The 19,100-nt window shown below is 45.0% G+C and overlaps 1 protein-coding gene across 3 annotated transcripts in view; it reads left to right on the forward strand.

The window, feature by feature from the left end:
- The window catches only part of PTPRA (protein tyrosine phosphatase, receptor type A), a 174,476-nt gene that overhangs the window by 4,424 nt on the left and 150,952 nt on the right, over positions 1–19,100 (forward strand). For 2 of the 3 annotated variants that reach the window (XM_025400743.1, XM_025400745.1), the window contains exon 1: positions 4,066–4,400. The exons of the other annotated variant lie outside the window; for it this stretch is intronic. The gene's annotated coding sequence lies outside the window, so the exon portion shown is untranslated. Of the gene's footprint in view, positions 1–4,065; positions 4,401–19,100 lie in introns of those variants that run through there. 3 annotated transcript variants of the gene reach the window in all.

The raw sequence follows: 19,100 nt of genomic DNA on the forward strand, positions 1-19,100 counted from the left end.
CAAACAACACAGTTTTTCTCTCTGGAAAGGGAGGCTTGGCCAGTGCTTTTAGAATGTACACAATATAAAACCCACATCCCCAAAGTAACATACAGTATATTTACTCATAGACTATGTAAACATTAAACACTATACACATGAAGTTTTAGAAATATGTAAGAAATAACTTTTAACAATGATGAAAAATGTATATAAACAGTGATTTCAACTTTATAAAAGGTGTGTGTGCATGTAGAGAAGCATTGGAATTGTCTATGGGGAGAGTTGCTTCAAAGTTAAAGGCAGTTTTGTATACTTTTTTGTAAAGTTAGTCACTGATATGCCCCCCACCTCCACAGTTTATTATAAAAACTTTCAAACATACAGCCAGGTAGAAATAATTTTACAGTGAACATTTGTATAACTACCACATAGATTCTACCATTAGCATCTTACTATATCACACATCTGTTCATCTATCCATTCCTGTATGTCAATCTATCGTATTTTTCATATATTTCAAAGTAAGTTGCAGCATCAGTACACCTCCCCCTAAATACTTCAGAATGCATTTCAATAACTAGAGTTCATTTTCAGTTTGCAATTTTTTTTTTCTTTTCAGGCACAATCTACATACAATGCCATCCACAGATGTTAAATGTAATTTTCTGAGTTTTGACAGATACATAAGTCTATAAATGGTGACATTTAAAAACCAGAACTGGGATTTTCTTTTTTCAAATCCTTACTTGCTCAATTGAAATTAGTGTGAGATGCCTTCTGCCCTGAGCAGTTTGTACAGCAGGCCTATGCCTACAGGGGTGGGCAGGGCCAAGTTTTGTCCAATGTGTGGGGCTAGGATTGGGGCTAGGACTAGGACTGTGTAGCTGGAGGCAAAGAATCTGGAAACATTTCTTCTCCTTATATCACTGGTAGCCAGTGCAGGGAGAATCAGGGCAAAGGCCGGGCGTAGTGGCTCATCCCTGTAATTCCAGCACTTTGGGAGGCTTAGGTGGGTGGATCACCTGGGGTCAGGAGTTTGAGACCAGCCTGGCCAACACGGTGAAACCCTGTCTCTAGTAAAAATGCAAAAAAAATTAGCTGGGGGTGGTGGCGGGCCCTGTAATCCAGCTACTCGGAAGGCCGAGGCAGGAGAATCGCTTGATTGCTTGAACCCAGGAGGCGGAGGTTGCAGTGAGCTGAGATGGCGCCATTTCTCTCCAGCCTGGGCAACAAGAGGGAAACTTCGTCTTAAAAAAAAAAAGAAAGAATCAGGGCGAAGGCTCCTACAACTCACCTTCTCAGGGTAAAGGGCTGTATGTCCTGTCTCTTTTAGATACAAAGTTTGAGTAAAAGACTGTTAGGGTTGAATAGTGGCCTGCAAAGGGACTTGGCTCTCATTTACTTCACCTTTCTATCTTATTGCCTTGCTTTACTTTCATTTCAGCATTTAGGAAATTTTCCTGTTCATTTGTTTGTCTGTGTGCCTATCCAGAATGTAAGCTCCTGAGAGCAGAGGCCTCTTCTGTCCCCTTCTGTCTTATTCCCTGCTGTGTCCAGCACATGGTCTGCACTCAATAAGTATTTGTTGTGAGAATGACTCATTGTTCCATTTACTAGAAGGGGAAAGGAGGCCCCGAGAGGGGAAGTGACTTGCCTAAAGAAACAGGAGTCCTTTCCCCCCATCCTCCAACTCTCCTGGTCCTCTCCTTTGCTCATAAACCCTGTGACTATTGGGGTACCTGTGGGGTGGCTGAGAAATGCCTACCGTAGGTATGTGCTCCTATGGGCTGGGACTAATGCAGGACTAGGAGGAGGAGGGTTCTGCAGTTCCCCATTTGGGTAGGCTCGGGCACAGGAAACTGCTTCCCCTCCCTTCCTCAGTTCTCTTCTCTCCCAGGATAACCCTTTACTCTGTGATGATGATGGGTGAGGGAGCTCAGGACACTCTGGGAGCCAAGTAGGATGGAGGGCTGGGCAGGTCTCTACAGGCAGGCAGTTGAGGAGGGGGCTCTCTCTTCTTCCAATGGAAACAGCATCTGTGTGGTTGCTGAGCTGAACCCTCCTTCCCAGAGGGTCTCCAGGGTCTAATTCTGTCACCCCTGTGCACACACCACAAATGCTTTGACCATAGTGCAGCTGTCTCATGGGGAGAAAGGACTTTCATTTCCTGAGAATGGGTTACTTGCCAAGCTGAACATGCCTAATTCTCAATACAGCCCTGGGAAGTTCCAGGAAGAGTTGCAGAGGGAGGCTCAGGTCACCCAGCACATGGTGGGGCTGGAGACTTGGGCTCTCTGACTACCAAGCCCGACAACAATTTTCCCAAGTGTGGTTATATCCAAATGGGGTCCTTCAGATAGTCTCAAAAATGAACACTTACTGCAATCACTATTTCAATTATATTGAAAATATAAGTAGCATGTCAACCCCTTCTAGGGTAACACAAATAAACTACAAGTAAAAAACTAATCAACAAAAAGAAACATATTAAGAAATAATAGTGTAAATTAGATATAAGACAAAAGTAAGCCGGTGGAATTTGGTTCTAGAGCATAGGGCTGCCATCCTAGCTACTGGGGTAACTCCTGCGCTTGCAGTCATTACTTGTTAGGGGTTTTCACACTTTGACTTCCAGCTTTTCACTTTTCCATTCGGTGTCGGGGTATAGATTGAGTTTGGACTTCCTGAGAAATGTGAATGCTGGGTGTGGGAAAGGATCCACCCTCACTGGGGTCTGACTGTTAGGAGACTAGGCGTGTGGACTCTGGGCCTTTGGGCCGGAGTGTCTCTTGGTCAGAGTTGTCTTGGGTTCGGCCATTTCACCCACACCTCTAGGCTGGTCCTGCTGAGAGGGAGAGAGAGTGTCACAACTCCCACTCAAGGAGAGACTTCCCTGCTGGAGAGGGGATAGCCTGAGGCCCGCCCCACCCATATTCCCAGGCTATGGCTCTGGTTAGCATGGACTAAATTATTCCACAATACGGAGGAGTGGGGCACAGAGTCCTAAACCGGCCTGGGTTGCGTGAGGGGGCCTCAGGGGCTGCCCGGTCTGGAGGAGAGACTCACTGCCACCTACCCCGGGAACCGCAGACCCTGGGTCGGGGATGAAGCGTCCCCTACCCGCAAGCTCGGTTTGCGCGCTGCTGTGCAAATCTGTCTATTGCCTGCAGACGCCCAGCCGCTCGCCCTGCGCGCCCAGGGGCCCCTATTTGGGAAATCCGGCGAAATGTCGCATTTGCTACCACCTATCACGACTGCGTAATCGGCTTTCAGCCGCAGACGCTCAAGTCCTGCAGCAGCCGCGGGGATCCGCGTAGGAACCTGCTGCCACTGGATGCACTGAGCGATTGCTTCGGGGGTGCCACGCGCCAGACGCGGTGCCGGGAGCGCCGGGAAAGGGGTACGCGCCCCAACCCCGGCCTGGGGAGGGCGCACTCTCGCTCTTCTCTGAGTTTTGCGCTTCCCCTGCCCCGTCAGGCCTATCGCAAAAGGCACCCCCATCGCAGACCACCACGTGTTGTGCTTCTACTCAGCTTGGTGGCGATCAGGGCCCTAGCATGCGCATCTGGAAAGCTGCGGAGATTACCCTGGAGTTCGGGTGGGGACGGCGTGGGCTGACTTGATGTAAGATGACACCCACGGAGCCAGACCCGTTCTAGGGACTTGACAGGTTCCTCTCCCTCCCCAGTGAGACCCGTCGTTCAACCTGCAGCAATTAGGGGAGGGAAAAAAAGACCCACAGTATCACGTTTGGAGAGGATTAGGAAGATGGCTCTCGAGTTCCATGCCGCCCTGGTGGCTAGACATTGGTGTAGTTTGTCCCTGGCCTCGGTTTCCTCATCTGTAAACTGGGAAGAAGGCCCAAGACCTGGGGCCTGTGACTGTAGAGTGGCGGAAGGCACTGGTGCACCCGCGGCCAGTCCTTCCGGGGTCCAGCTTCCCGAAGGATTGGGCGGCCCCGGGGCGAACCCCTCCCGAGCTATCTGGAGACCGTGGAACCGGGTTCGGGGCCCCAGCCAGTGAGCTTCCAGCGGTGCACAAGGGCGGGGCCCGCGCGGGCGGGAGACGCCCGTTCGCTGTCGGCCAACCAGCGCCTGTCTCTGAACAGCCAATGAACACGCGTCTTACAGCCAAGGCCAGGTCGGGAGCGAGGCTGCGGCGAGTGCGGCGCTGACAGAGACGCGCGCGCGCGCGATCGCGCTGGGACCCCGGCCGCTGCCGCCATCACCGCCGCCCGCCCAGTCTCCCCTCAGCCGCTTCCCCTCGCTATGGAGGCGAGGCCGCCGCCGCCGCCGCGGGGCTCGGAGCCGCGGGCCGGGCGGCGGCCCTGAGGGCGAGTGGCGGCCCGAAACGCCGCCGCGGAGCCGAGGCGGAGCCGCTCTCCTCGTCCCCAGCGGTCCCGCCCAACGCCAGACTCTGTGAGTGTTCGCGGCCGCTGCGCCCGGGTGGGCTTTGGAAGGGGGGGCGGCTCCCGGGGGCGGTGGGAGGGGTCCCGGGCCCGAGCCAGGAGCCCGGAGCCCGGAACCCGGAGCCCTCAGCCCTCAGCCTTCAGCCCTCAGCCCTCTTTTCCGGGTGGAAGCCTGCGGGCGCCTGCAATTTAATTGTGCATCCTTGCGGGTCCGTCGTGGGGAGGGGATCCCCGGAAACATGCCGGCGCGGGCACCGACCCCTCGCGACTGCCCAGGAACTTTGCGTGCGTCCTCCTGGGACCAGGCCAGGGCACTGCCAGAGTTCATTCTCAGAGAAGAAACTTAGAATGGCGAGAACAGAATTTGCTCAAGTCCATTTAATGGGAGGAAAGAGGAAAACTGGCATGAGAAAATTTGCTTTTGCAGTGACCAACTTTTCTTTCCCTTCAAGTCCACCTCCTTCGGTCCCCCGGCCCGTCTCCCAGGCCCCTCTCCTTGCCGCCCTCTCCCAACTGTTGAGGCTATTTAAGAAGGGAAATAAGGGCTGAGAGCTGCCCAGAATTCAGAATAGGCCAATTGAGAACGCAGGTCCCCTCCATTTTTACTTTCGGTAAATAAAAAAAAAAATTTTGAAAAAATTAGTTCCTGATTATATCTCCTGAAGATTTAAAAAAAAAAAAAAATAGCAGAGCTGAGTCCTGTCTTGAGGGTTTTGTTTTTATTTTTGAGATCTCTGATGATATTTGTAAGACAGGAAAGGAAGATGTGCAGATCCACCCTCTGCAGGGTGAATACCATCAGAAGCTTTTGCCCAGGAGAGGGATTCCGGCTCTAGAACCAGTCACATCACCCCGGAGACGGCTTCGTTTGCCACCTGCTAGCTGTGCAGGCAGCCCGAGAAACAGAAGATGGTGGGCGAGAGGAGGACTGACTAGGAAAGGGCGAACATCTTCCTGCCTGGCCACTCCTTTCAGAAACACAGATCTGATGCTGTCACTTGTTTACTTAAAAACTCCCTCGCTTTTCTTTTTCCCATGGGATGAATGAAGCCTAAAATGCCTTATCAGGTCATACAAAGCCCTTGACAATCTTGCCTCAGTTTACTCCTTTTAGATTAATCTAATCCTTCAATTCTCCTTCCCCTCATCCCCCTTGCTGGCTATTATTCAGAGCTGCTTGACTGCTCCATCACATGTTGGGATGTTTTTGTTTTATGTGATCCTCTTTCTTCCCCACCTTTACCTGCCAAGCTCCACTTTTTCTTTTAAAGTTCTTCTCATTTGAGAAGCTTCTTGTGGGCAGGAGCTGTGTCTTGCCCACCTTTCTGTCTCCCATGCTGGGAGAATTCTTCCTCCAAGTTGTCTTGTAGATTCTTTCCAGTCTCTTCTCTTATGCCCAGGCTCTGTTTATTTCCCGGTATCCACTTCCCAAGAGATTTTTTCGTGTTTTAAAGGCCTGCTTCGAGTACATGCCCAGGACTTTTAGTATTTCTGCTTCCACACTTCTGCATGTCCATCCCACCCAGGCCCTATAAGCAGTCAGCGGGTGGGAACTGGTAGGTCCCATATCCCACTGGCCTCCAAAAAACTGTGTCTGAAAGACTAAAAGCCGTTCAGTCTCTTTTCACCTCTACCTGCTCAAAGCGGCCTGGCTGATAACGTGCATTGTAAGGCATGGTGGGATCCGGGGGGCTGTTCTCTGTTTAGCCACTTAACATCTGGGTGAAATACAGAACCAGAAAAACCAATCCTCTGGCTTAAGTACATTCATGTGCCTTCATTTTGTCAGATGAATTGCTTGGGATACAAGTGAAGAAGTCAGTCCTTACCTTTGAGGAGCTCAGAGTCTAATGTAGGACAGGTGGATATAAATACATCACAGGTGCTATAAGATTGTAATAATAATAGCTATATTTTATTTGCCTTGTGACAAGCTATGTAATAAATGTTTTCCATGAATTCCCTCAGTCTTTTCAAGTCATAAAAGGGCTTATTCCTACTCTACAGGGTTGGAAACTGAGGCCAAACAGTGGGCAAATGAGGGAATAGTCAAGATTTGAATTTTGGCAATGTATTTCCAGAGCCTCTGTCAGGCTGTGCAGGGAGCATCCCCTGCCTGGGTGATTTGGGAAAGCTTTCCTGGGACAGGGGGTTCTTCAGATCATGAAAGATGCATAGGAGTTTTTCCATGGTGGACTGCACACATAGGCAAGAGGGAGCAGCACAAGCAGACTTGGTGGTGGAAGGAATCCACTGTCCTTGGGGAGGAGGGAAGAGGTTAATCATAGCTGGATCAGGTAGCTGGAGAGCTACTAGAGGATTTAAAGGAGGCCAGGGACTTGGGCTGAAAGAGTTTTGGAAAGATCATTTGGGGGCATTATAGGACCAAATGCAGATGTTCCTGCAGTATAGGAGGCACTGGTCAGGTCTGACAGAGGTAGAATCACAGCCTCTTAGATCCAGAGGAAGGTGTAGAGAGAATCCTGCTCCATTTTGGGAAAATATAATTAATGCAGATGAGAGAAAAATTCAAAAGTTCTAGCAATACAAAAGAGTATATAGAGAAGAATGTCCCTCCTACCCTGGCCCCAAGTCTCCTGTCTCCCTAACCTCCTTCCCAGAGATGGCTGAAGTTTTCAGTTTATATGGCCTTCCGTAGACACTGTTCCTTTATAAATGTGTGCCTGCTTGTCCATACTCCTCCCACCATGGGACGTACCACTCACACCTTACTGGGTTTTTTTTACTTAACATATTTAGGAAATCATTCTATTATCAATATATAAAGAGAGTTATTTGTTCTTTCTGTTGACATTCTTTTACTTGTTTAATTGTATGGCTGTACTGTAACATCTTTGGGTTAAATATTTGTTTCCAGGTTCTTATATTACAGCAATACAATGAATGTCCTTGTACATACTGTGTTATGTGCTCATTTGCAAAGTTATCTGAACAATATGCTTTTAGAAGTGGAATTACTGGGTTAAGGGGTATGTCTGCATTTTTGATTTGCAGACATAGAGCCAAACTGTCACCTGTTTTCAGGCTATTGTACCAACAGCCTGTTGTATCCTCTCCCCCAAAATGTGTGGCTGGGTAGATGATCTTCAGAGAGTTCAGGAGGATCAACTATGATGCTTTTTCAGCTATTATATGCTTACTTTTCCTCCACAAATCCTCCCCCTACCCTATGCGATTCTAGCCAGTTTATTCGAATCTACAGAGGGAGATGTTGAGGCTCAGAAGGATAAAAGTAACTTGTGCAAGATGATCAGTGTGGTTGGTGGTGGGTTTTTTGCTTTGTATTTTTGCACCCCGCATGTTTGTATTTGCCAGCACCTTTCATTGGAGGTGCTCAGTGTCAGCTTGTAAACATTATTGCATTGTTTTTCTCCGTTTTCACATGGAAAAAAATGAGATGCAGGTGAAGTTTGAGTTATGAGAGGGAAACTGGCCAAATATAGAATCTTGTCATTTTACTTTCCAGTGCAATAACTAATAAATGTTTCCAAATGCCAAAGCTGAAGAAAAGTTTTTTGTTTGTTTGTTTGTTTTTTGAGATGGAGTTTTGCTCTTGTTGGCCAGGCTGGAGTGCAATGTCGCTGTCTTGGCTCACGCAACCTCTGCCTCCCGGGTTCAAGCGTTTCTCCTGAGCCTCCTGAGTAGCTGGGATTATAGGCATGTGCCACCACGCCTGGATAATTTTGTATTTTTAGTAAAGACGAGTTTTCTCCATGTTGGTGAGGCTGGTCTTGAACTCCTGACCTCAGGTGATCTGCCTGCCTTGGCCTCCCAAAATGCTGGGATTATAGGCGTGAGCCACCGTGCCCGGTGAAGAAATGGTTTTTTAGTGAGTCTGAGTACAACAAAAATAGCAATAATATAACACTAACTTAATAAAACTGAACAGCAAGCCCAAAAATAGCCCAACATTAAAATTTATTTTAATGTATTCTCTATAGAAAAGAGAATCCATTAAATGTAAAACTATATTTATTTTACTCTAAATTCACATCCATTTGTGTCAGTGTACAAGACATAGTTTTTATAGTAGCAGTCAGTACATACAGAATATGATTTTATGATTTTTGAATTCTTGAATAGCATAAAATATATTTACTCATTTAAGTATTTGTTCATTTAAAATCAGACTGGGGCCGGGCGCGGTGGCTCAAGCCTGTAATCCCAGCACTTTGGGAGGCCGAGACGGGCGGATCACGAGGTCAGGAGATCGAGACCATCCTGGCTAACACGGTGAAACCCCGTCTCTACTAAAAAATAAAAATAAAAAATTAGCCGGGCAAGGTGGCAGGCGCCTGTAGTCCCAGCTACTCGGGAGGCTGAGGCAGGAGAATGGCCGGAACCCGGGAGGCGGAGCTTGCAGTGAGCTGAGATCCGGCCACTGCACTCCAGCCCGGGCGACAGAGCGAGACTCCGTCTCAAAAAAAAAAAAAAAAAAAAATAAAATAAAATAAAATCAGACTGGGTACGGTGGCTCACGCCTGTAAATCCCAGCACTTTGGGAGGCCAAGGAGGGCGGATCACGAGGTCAAGAAATCAAGACCATCTTGGCCAACATGGTGAAACCCCATCTCTACTGAAAATACAAAAATTAGCTGGGTGTGGTGGCACGTGCCTGTAATCCCAGCTACTCAGGAGGCTAAGGCATGAGGATCACTTGAACCCAAGAGACGGAGGTTGCAGTGAGCCGAGATCTTGCCACTGCATTCCAGCCTGGTGACAGAGTGAGACTCCATCTCAAAAAAAAAAAAAAAAATCACAGTATAGTATTCCATTCATTGACAACTGTAGTTTTTTAAATTTGTTTGTTTGTTTTTGAGACAAGGTCTCACTCTGCCACCCAGGCTGGAGTGCAGTGGCATGATCACAGCTCACTGCAACCTTGATCTCCTGGGCTAAATGATCTTCCCATCTCAGCCACCCAAATAGCTGGGACTGCACAGGTCTGTGCCACCACAACCAGCTGATTTTTTAATTTTTTGTAGAGACATTCTCATGTTGCCCAGGCTGCTTGAACTCCTGGACTCAAGTGATCCACCCACCTTGGCCTTCCAAAGTGCTGGAATTATAGGTGTGAGCCACCATTCTCAGCCAACAGCTGTAGTTGGTGCAATCCTTTTTATTCTTTTATTTTTTCTACCTTTTTACTATTATAAATGGTACTTTTATACCTCTTATTCAAATACTTCTTTTGAATTATTTTCTTGTACTCTTACTCCCAGCCTGGGCTCACCAAGTCAGAGGATACAGTTTCAGTGCCTAATTGCAATCTGGAAAGGTTGAACTAGTTTCCAACACTATCAGCAATTTATGGGGCCATTTCTTGACAGCCCATCTAGTGCTATTACAAAGAAATGTAATGATACCTTGAATTAGGTTTAATTTACATTGCTTTGGAAGAAGATACCAGTAGCTAATTTAGATTTTTTGAAAGAAGTACGGTGCTGTGATATAGATTATCTCCAAGATTTATGTAACTAAAGCCAACTCGTGGTTGAAGAAAGATTTGGTTGATGAGACTGAAATATTGTGGAAGTTTAGAATAGGATCTTAGCAGTATAAAATATAAGACTAGATGCCGTTCGGTTGAAAATACCAGGCATTGTGCTGGAAGCTGGGGACACCCCAGAGTAACATGGATGTGATGTTTGTCCTCATGACACTTTTGGGTTAGTGTAGTAGACAGACATTAATCACCTATGGTAATTATAGATGTGATGAAAGGGGAAGAATAGGGTGTTTTGGGAGTGCCAGAGAAGTTCAGCAGCTAAACAACATTTGCAGTTAAACATTTGTAAAGGCTCTGAGCTGAGAAGGGATTTGGTAGCTCAGGGCAGCGCTTCGCTAAATTGAATGTGCTCATGAACCATCTGGGAGTCTTGTTAAAATGCCAAGTCCTGAATCAGTAGGTCTGGGGTGGGACTTGGGATTCTGTGTTACTAACCAGCTCCTGGGTGAGGCAGATGCTGCTGGTGGGTGGATCACACTTGACATAGCAAGGCCTAATTGAGAGCTTGGTGAGCACCTAAAACTGGCTGACCATGGTGAACAGGAAGGGGCAGGTGGCTTGCAGTGACAGAGTAATTCTCTCCCTAGGCTGCGCTTTAGATTCACCTGGGGAACTTAGAAAAATCAGGGTTGCAAATGTCCCACCCGCAGGCATTTTGATTTAATTGGTCTCAAGTGGGGCCTGAGAATGTGTATACAGTCATGCACAATGTAACAATGTTTCTATCAAGGAGAGACTGCATATACAACAGTGGTCCCATAAGATTATAATCCGTAATTTACTATACCTTTTCTGTTTTTAGATATTTAAATACACAGATACTGTGTTACTTACAGTATTCAGTACAGTAACATGCTGTACAGGTTTGTAGCCTAGGGGCAGTAGGTTATACAATATAGCCTAGATATGTAGCAAGCTGTACCATCTCATTTTGTGTAAGTAACCTTTATGATGTTTGCAGAATTATGAAATCACATCAAGACTCATCCTCAGAATGTATCCCCATTGTTAAGTGATGCATACCTGTATATGTATTTTAACTCCCCAGGTGATTCTAATGTGTAGCCAGGGTTGAGAACTAGAGACTAAAGACAGGGTTGAGACAAGAGAATGTCAGGGGGCAGAGTTGAGGGTCCTGTATGGCATGCAAGGATTTTGGACTTTATCCTGAAGGCAGAGCTAAATCTTTGAAGGATTTTTAAGCAGAAGAGTGAACTGATCTGATTTGTAGTTGTTAAAAAGTTCACTGTGGCTGTAGTCCAGAGCAGTAATTTTCAAAGTGAGGTAGATAAGATGATCCAGGGGAACTGGAAGAAAATTTAGAACTTTCTATTGTTTTTATCTAAAAGATAAGATAAAATGTTTAATTTAGGAATTGTCACTGGTATCTTTTGGGTCTATAGGTCAAACAGTTAATGTGTTAACTCTAGAACTTTGGGTGTCCTGAAGGAAGAGACTGAATTCTGCAGTGAGCAGAGACATATTTATACATTTGTTCTCCATGTATTGCAACATGTTGTTAATAGTTTATATTAACCAGTTTTCATTGAACTAGCCTTTACAAAATGGACATGCAAAGAAACCAGCGATTGAAGAAAATACTAATACAAGCACAAGCAAACAAGATGTCAGAGCTGACACTAGTCCAACTCCTGTGATGAATTCTTGGTGAGCTATTCAAATAAGTCAGCTCTTACTAAATTGGAAAGTATCAGGAAATTTATGAGAAACATGGACTCTATCATTAATAAGAATCTTGCTTTAAGATTCCTTTTAATCGTATATAGAACCCAGCTGCACAGTGGCTCACATCCATAATCCCGCTGTTTTGGGAGCCTGAGGCGCAGGAGGCTAGGAGCTCAAGACAAACCTGGGCAGCAAAGCGAGACCCCATCTCTACTAAAAATAAAAAATTAGCCGTGTGGTGTCACGTGCCTGTAGTCCCAGTTACTTAGGAGGCTGAGACAGCAGATTGCTTGAACCCAGGAGTTCAAGGCTGCAGTGAGCCGTGATTGTACCACTGTACTCCAACCTGGGGGACAGAGGGAGACTGTTTTTTTAAAAAAAAGGAGGGCCGGGTGCAGTGGCTCACACCTGTAATCCCAGCACTTTGGGAGGCCAAGGTGGGTGGATCACAAGGTCAAGAGATCGAGACCATCCTGGCCAACATAGTGAAACCCCATCTCTACTAAAAATATAAGAATTAGCCTGGTGTGGTGACATGTGCCTCTCTGAATAATCTCAGCTACCCGGGAGGCTGAGGCGGGAGAATCGCTTGAACCTGGGAGGTGGAGGTTGCAGTGAGCTGGGGTTGCAGTAAGCTGGGATTGTGCCACTGCATTCCAGCCTGGAGACAGAGTGAGACTCTGTCTCAAAAAAAAAAAAAAAAAAAAAAGGGGGGGGGGGGGGCCAAGCACAGTGGCTCCTGCCTGTAATCCCAGCACTTTGGGAGGCCAAGGTGGGAGAACTGCTTGAGGCCGGGAGTTTGAGCCCAGNGGGTGGGCCAAGCACAGTGGCTCATGCCTGTAATCCCAACACTTTGGGAGACTGAGGCGGGTGGATCACCTGAAGTCAGGAGTTCAAGACCAACCTGGCCAACATGGTGAAACTCCATCTCTACTAAAAATGCAAACATTAGCTGGGTGTGGTAGTGCATGCCTGTAACCTCAGCTACTCTGGAGGCTGAGGCAGGAGAATCATCTGAGCCCAGTAGGTGGAGTTTGCAGTGAGCCGAGATCTTGCCACTGCACTCAAGCCTGGGCGAGTGAGACTTCGTCTCCAAAAAAAAAAAAAAGTATGTAAAACTTTGAGATATTAAATAATAAAATATGAGGAGCTGTCACCAGTATGAAGACATTTGAAAACCAAGACTTGGCAACATAAAGAGAACCTCTACTTTTTTTTTTTTTTTTTTTTTGCAGTGATGCTTAAAGGTAAAGGATATTCCATCAGATGCTTTACAAAATTTTGCTAATTTCAATGATCAAAATTTATATTTTGAGGATTTCTTGTTTTTAAGAAACGGGGTCTCACTCTGTTGCCCAGGCTGGAGTACAGTGGCACAATGATAGCTCACTGCAGCATTGAACCCCTGGGCTCAAGCAATCTTCCCATCTTGGCCTTCCAAAGCTCTGGGACTACACGTGTGAACCACCATGCGTGACCAGTTTTTAAGTTTATTGTTCTTATACAAGACAAAATGGGGCTGGGTACAGTGGCTCATGCTTGGAATCCCAGCACTTTGGGAGGCCGAGGTGGACGGATCACCTGAGGTCAGGAGTTTGAGACCAGCCTGGCCAACATGGCAAAACCCTGTCTCTACCAAAAATACAGAAATTAGCCGGGCATGGTGGGTGCGCGTGCCTGTAGTCCCAGCTACTCGGGAGGCTGAGGCAGGAGAATCGCTTGAACCCAGGAGGCGGAGGTTGCAATGAGCTGAGATTGTGTCACTGCACTCTAGCCTGGGAGACAGAGCAAGACTGTTTCGGGGGGAAAAAAAAAGACAAAAAACCACATACCCTTGGCAGATTCTTCTTGCCCCACCCCCAAAAGGCCCACTTAAACAAAAAGCAGACTGATGTACTACATGGAAAATAATTTTGTCAGGAAATCAAAATACCATTGGAAGATGTATAGAAAACATTGCTGAATATGTGAACAAACAATATTAGGACAAATTTTGTAGTGTGGGAGGTTTAGTATATGGTTGTGAAAGTACAGAAGCTTCTAGCATGTCTCAGTATTGCTAGATTCTCTTTTCTTTCTTTTTTTCTTTTCTTTTTTTTTCTTTTTTTTTTTTTTGAGACGGTTTTGTTCTGTCACCCAGGCTGGAGTGCAGTGGCACCATCATGGTTCACTGCAGCCTTGACCTCCCAGTCTCAAGTGATCATCCTACCTCAGCCTTCCAAGTAGCTGGGAGCACAGGCATGCACCACCATACGTATTTTTTTATTTTTTATTTTTAGGAGAGGTGAGGTCTCACTGTATTGCCCAGGCTGGCCTTGAACTCCTGGCTCAAGTGATCCACTTGCCAAAAGACCTCCCAAAGTGCTGGGATTACAGGCATGAGCCACTGTGCCAACCGTGCCAGGTCTATATATTTTTTTTTTTCCTTTTTTTTTTTTGAGACAGAGTGTCGCTCTGTCACCGAAGCCGGAGTGCAGTGGCTCAATCTCGGCTCACTGAAAACTCCACCTCCTGGGTTCACACCATTTTCCTGCCTCAGCCTCCTGAGTAGTTGCGTCTACAGGCGCCCGCCACCACACCCGGCTAATTTTTTTGTACTTTTAGTAGAGATGGGGTTTCACCGTGTTAGCCAGGATGGTCTCAATCTCATGACTTGGATTATCTTTTAGCAGTTACATCCAAGAATAAGGACCACTTTTTATTTTTATTTTTATTTTTTTTTTGAGATAGAGTGTCGCTCTGTTGCCCAGGCTGGAGCATAGTGGCATGATCTTGGCTCACTGCAAGCTCCGTCTCATGGGTTCATGCCATTCTCCTGCCTCAGCCTCCCAAGTAGCTGGGACTACCAGCACCCGCCACCACGCCCAGCTAAGTTTTTTGTATTTCTAGTAGAGATGGGGTTTCACTGTGTTATCCAGGGGGTCTCAATCTCTTGACCTTGTGATCTGCCTGCCTCGGCCTCCCAGAGTGCTGGGATTACAGGCGTGAGCCACCATGCCTGGTCAGACCACTTCTTTTGTGAGCTACTGGAGGAAAGTTGTACTGGAGAAGACATATTCTTTTTTTTTTTTTTTTTTTTTTTTGAGACAGAGTCTCGCTCTGTTGCCCAGGCTGGAGTGCAGTGGCACGATCTTGGCTCACTGCAAGCTCCGCCTCCTGGGTTCACGCCATTCTCCTGCCTCAGCCTCCCAAGTAGCTGGGACTACAGGCACCCGCCACTATGCCGGGCTAATTTTTTGTATTTTTAGTAGAGACGGGGTTTCACCGTGTTAGCCAGGATGGTCTCGATCTCCTGGCCTCATGATCCGCCCGCCTCGGCCTCCCGAAGTGCTGGGATTACAGGCGTGAGCCACCGCGCCCGGTGACATATTCTTAATAGTTAGTAAACGATTGCCTTCATAAGAACATTACTATATGGAATAATAGACTGAATGTAAATTAATGGAACAGGGCTGCTTTGACTGAATAAAAGAATGAAGTTCATGAAATTCATTCATTACCTCTCTATGGGCAGGCTCTTGAGTCCACTTATTTGTTAATTATCTTGTGGTAGAGTTGTTGATGAGTTTTGCATTTTTCTTTTTTAAAAAAATGCCAACTTTTTGTTATGATAAGTGGCTACAGGTTGAGTAATCCTAATATGAAATCCAAAAGGCTCCCAAATCCAACATTTTTTGTTGTTGTTGTTTGTTTTTGTTTTTGAGACAGGTTCTCACCCTGTATGTAGCCCAGGCTGGAGTGCAGTGGCATGATCGTGGCTCACTGCAGCCTTGAGCTCCTGGGCTTGGGTGATCCTCCCACCTCAGCCTCCTGAGTAGCTGGGACTACAGGCATGCACCACCATGCCCAGCTAATTTTTGTATTTTTTGTAGAGACGGGGTTTTGCCGTGTTTCCTTGGCTGGTCTCAAACTCCTGGGCTCAACCGATCCTCCCACCTCAGCCTCCCAAAGTGCCGAGATTATAGGTGTGAGCTACCATGCCTGGCCTCAAATCCAAAACTTTTTGAGTGCTGACATGACACACAAAGGAAATGCTCATTGGAGCATTTCAGATTTTGAATTTTTGGATCAGGGATATTCAACCAATAGGAATAATGCAAATATTACAAAATCTGAAAAATACCTGAAATCTGAAATACTTCTGGTCCCAAGCATTTCAGGTAAGGAGTACTCAACCTGAATCTAGCAAATATCATTTGAAAAATTAGTATCTTTAATCTATCTCTTCAAGTAAAAGTGTTATTTAAATAGTGAATGAGAAAGGACCTACTTTTCTTAGAAAGAAATGTGCAGTGGGAGAGCATTTTCCTCACTGTAATTTTTTTTCCCCACATAATCATTATTGAGCTATAACTTACATATTATAAAATTCTCCCTTTTAAAGTGTGTAGTTCTGTGGTTTTTAGTGTATGCATAGAGTTGTGCAGCTTTTGCCACTGTCTAGTTTAAGAACATTTCATCACCCCAAAAAGAGACCCTGCACCCATTAGCCTCACTTCTCATTCTGCCGTCCCTCCAGTCCCTGGCAGCTACTAATCTTCCTGTTTCTTTGGATTTGGCCGTTGTGGACATTTCATATAAATGAAATCATGCAATATGTGACCTTTTGTAGCTGGCTTCTTTTACTTAACATAATGTTTTTGTACCATGTATCAGTCTTCATTCCTTCTTATGGCTGAATAATATTCCATTATATTGATATACAACATTTGACTAACTGGTTCATCAGTTGATGAATATTTATTTGTTTCTACTTTTTGGCTTTATGAACAATGCTGCTATGAATATTCAGGTATAAATTTTTGTGTGGTCATAGGTTTTAATTTGTCTTAGGCATATATATACCTAGGAGTAGAATTGTTGGGTTAAATGGTGACTAACTTTGAGGGGCTGTCAAACTGTTTTCTAAAGTGACAACCCATTCCCAGTAGCAGCTCACAAGGGTTCTAGCAGCAATGCAAAAGGGGTCCAGTTTCTCCCAGCAATGCTCAGGGGTTCCAGTTTCTCCCATATTTGCCAAATTTGTTATTCTCTTTTTGATTATAGCCATCTTAGTGGGTGTGAAGTTGTATCTCATTGTGGTTTTTATTTGCATTTCCATGATGATTCATGATGTGCATCTTTTCATGTGCTGTTGGCTGTTTGTGTATGTTCTTTGGGGAAATGTCTATTCAGATACTTGGCTCATTTTAAAATTTAGTTATTGCTCTTTTTATTATTGAGTTGCTTATATATTTCTAGATATAAGTCCCATATCAGATATACGATTTGTAAATATTTTTTCCCATATATGGGTTGTATGTTCAGGTTTTTGTGCGGACATATCCTTTTGGGTAGATCTAGGAGTGGAACTGCTGAGTCAAATGGTAACTCTATGTTTAACTTGTTGAGAAACCACTAAGCAGAATGCCTGCACCTTTTTACAATCCCAGTAGCAATGTATGAGTGTATCAGTTTCTCCCTATCCTTGTCGACACTTGTTATTGTTTGTTTTTTTAATTGTAGCCATCCTAGTAGGTATAAAGTGGTATTGCATTATGGTTTGAATTTGCATTTCCTTAATGACTCATGATCTCACTGTGATTTTGTTGCATCTATAAAAATTCTCGTAATTTTACACATGAAAAACTTAGAAACGATTTTGTAACCTAATAAAAATTTCCAAATGTGTTGCTGAAAACATTTCCAGATGATCTAATGAAATAAAGAATCTAGGCACTGATCACCAGTGGCTGTTAAAACCGTTAGGGAACTATAACATCTCTAAAATTGGGACAACCAAATCTTATATTCTTTCTATGTGATACAATAGGAAGAACATATCATTCATGAAATAGTCTTGCTTGCCCCAACAAACTGAGTCAAACCTTCTTCTGATTAGTGTAGATCTGATTACCAGTTTATAGGATGTAATTGGCAAATTTAGAATGTGAAAAATATTATAGGACAAAGGAACCTATTTACTTCAAATGAATGGCAAGAAAAAAAAAATGGAGGAACTGCTACAGATTAAAAAAGACTTGAGGGTGGGCATGGTGGCCCACACCTGTAATCCCAGCACTTTGGGAGGTCAAGGTGGGCGGATCATGAGGTCAGGGGTTCGAGAACAGCCTGGTCAACGTGGTAAAATGCCGTCTTTACTAAAAATACAAAAATTAGCCGGTCGTGGTGGTGCGCATCTATAATCCTAGCTACTCGGGAGGCTGAGGCAGGAGAATTGCTTGAACCCGGGAGGCAGAGGTTGCAGTGAGCCGAAATTGTGCCAGCACACTCCAGCGTGGGCGACAGAGCAAGACTCCGTCTTGGAAAAAATAAAAAAGACTTGAAACATATTAATTGAACGTAAGTATAGACCTTGTTTAGATCCTGTTTCATGCAAACCAACTGTAAAAAGTTATTTATGAGCCCATTGGGAGTAATTTAAATTTGAAAACCACTTGTATATAAGATGATTTTAAACAATTTTAATTTTTTTAAAGTGTTATAGTAGTATGGTTACATTAAAAAGAAAGACTCCTTTCTCTTACAGATAAGTACTGAAGTATTTTGGATGAAATGATGTTGATATCTGGAATTTACTTTAAAGTAATTCAGCATGTTTGGAGAATTTACAGATGAGACAAGAATTGCCATACGTTGATAATTATTGAAGCTAGATAGTAGGTATATAAGGGTTTATTATAGTATTTTCTCTACTGTTGTATATGTTTGAGAATTCCCATAGTAAAAAATTAAAAGAGAAACTACTGTAAGGGAAGAGTTTTAGTGGATTCCAAGTCCATTTGTTAAAAACAGAAAAATGTGACCGGGCACAGGGCTCTCACCTGTAATCCCAGCACTTTGGGAGGCCAAGGCGAGTGGATCACCTGAGGTTGGGAGTTTGAGACCAGCCTGACCAACATGGAGAAACCTAAAAAACAAACAAACAAACAAAAAAAGTACAAAATTAGGTGGGCATGGTGGTGCATACCTGTAATCCCAGCTACTCGGGAGGCTGAGGCAGGAGAGTCGCTTTAATCTGGGAAGTGGAGGTTGCCGTGAGCCGAGATCGCACCATTGCACTCCATCCTGAGCAACAAGAGTGAAACTGTCTTAGAAAAAAAAAAAAAAGAAAGGAAAAAAAAGAAAAAGAAATTTAAAAAAGTAGTATCTTTTATTAATTTTCGAGAGTAATTATCACAGAAGATGGATATTTGCTCGCCATATTTAAAAGGAAATATTTGTATAATGGGGGTGGGAAAATGATTATCACAATTTAGTAAACACAGCCATAGTGCTGCTTCCTTTGGATTCATGTTTCTTTTTGGCTATGATAGCCATTAAAACCAAGGATTGGGCTGAGCGCAGTAGCTCATGCCTGTAATCCCAGCACTTTGGGAGGCTGAGGCGGGCAGATGACGAGGTCAGGAGATCGAGACCATCCTGGCTAACACGGTGAGACCCCATCTCTACTAAAAAATACATATATAAATAATTAGCCAGGCGTGGTGGTGG

The sequence above is a fragment of the Theropithecus gelada genome, chromosome 10, assembly GCF_003255815.1.
Source record: "Theropithecus gelada isolate Dixy chromosome 10, Tgel_1.0, whole genome shotgun sequence".
In the NCBI taxonomy this organism is placed as follows: Eukaryota; Metazoa; Chordata; class Mammalia; order Primates; family Cercopithecidae; genus Theropithecus; species Theropithecus gelada.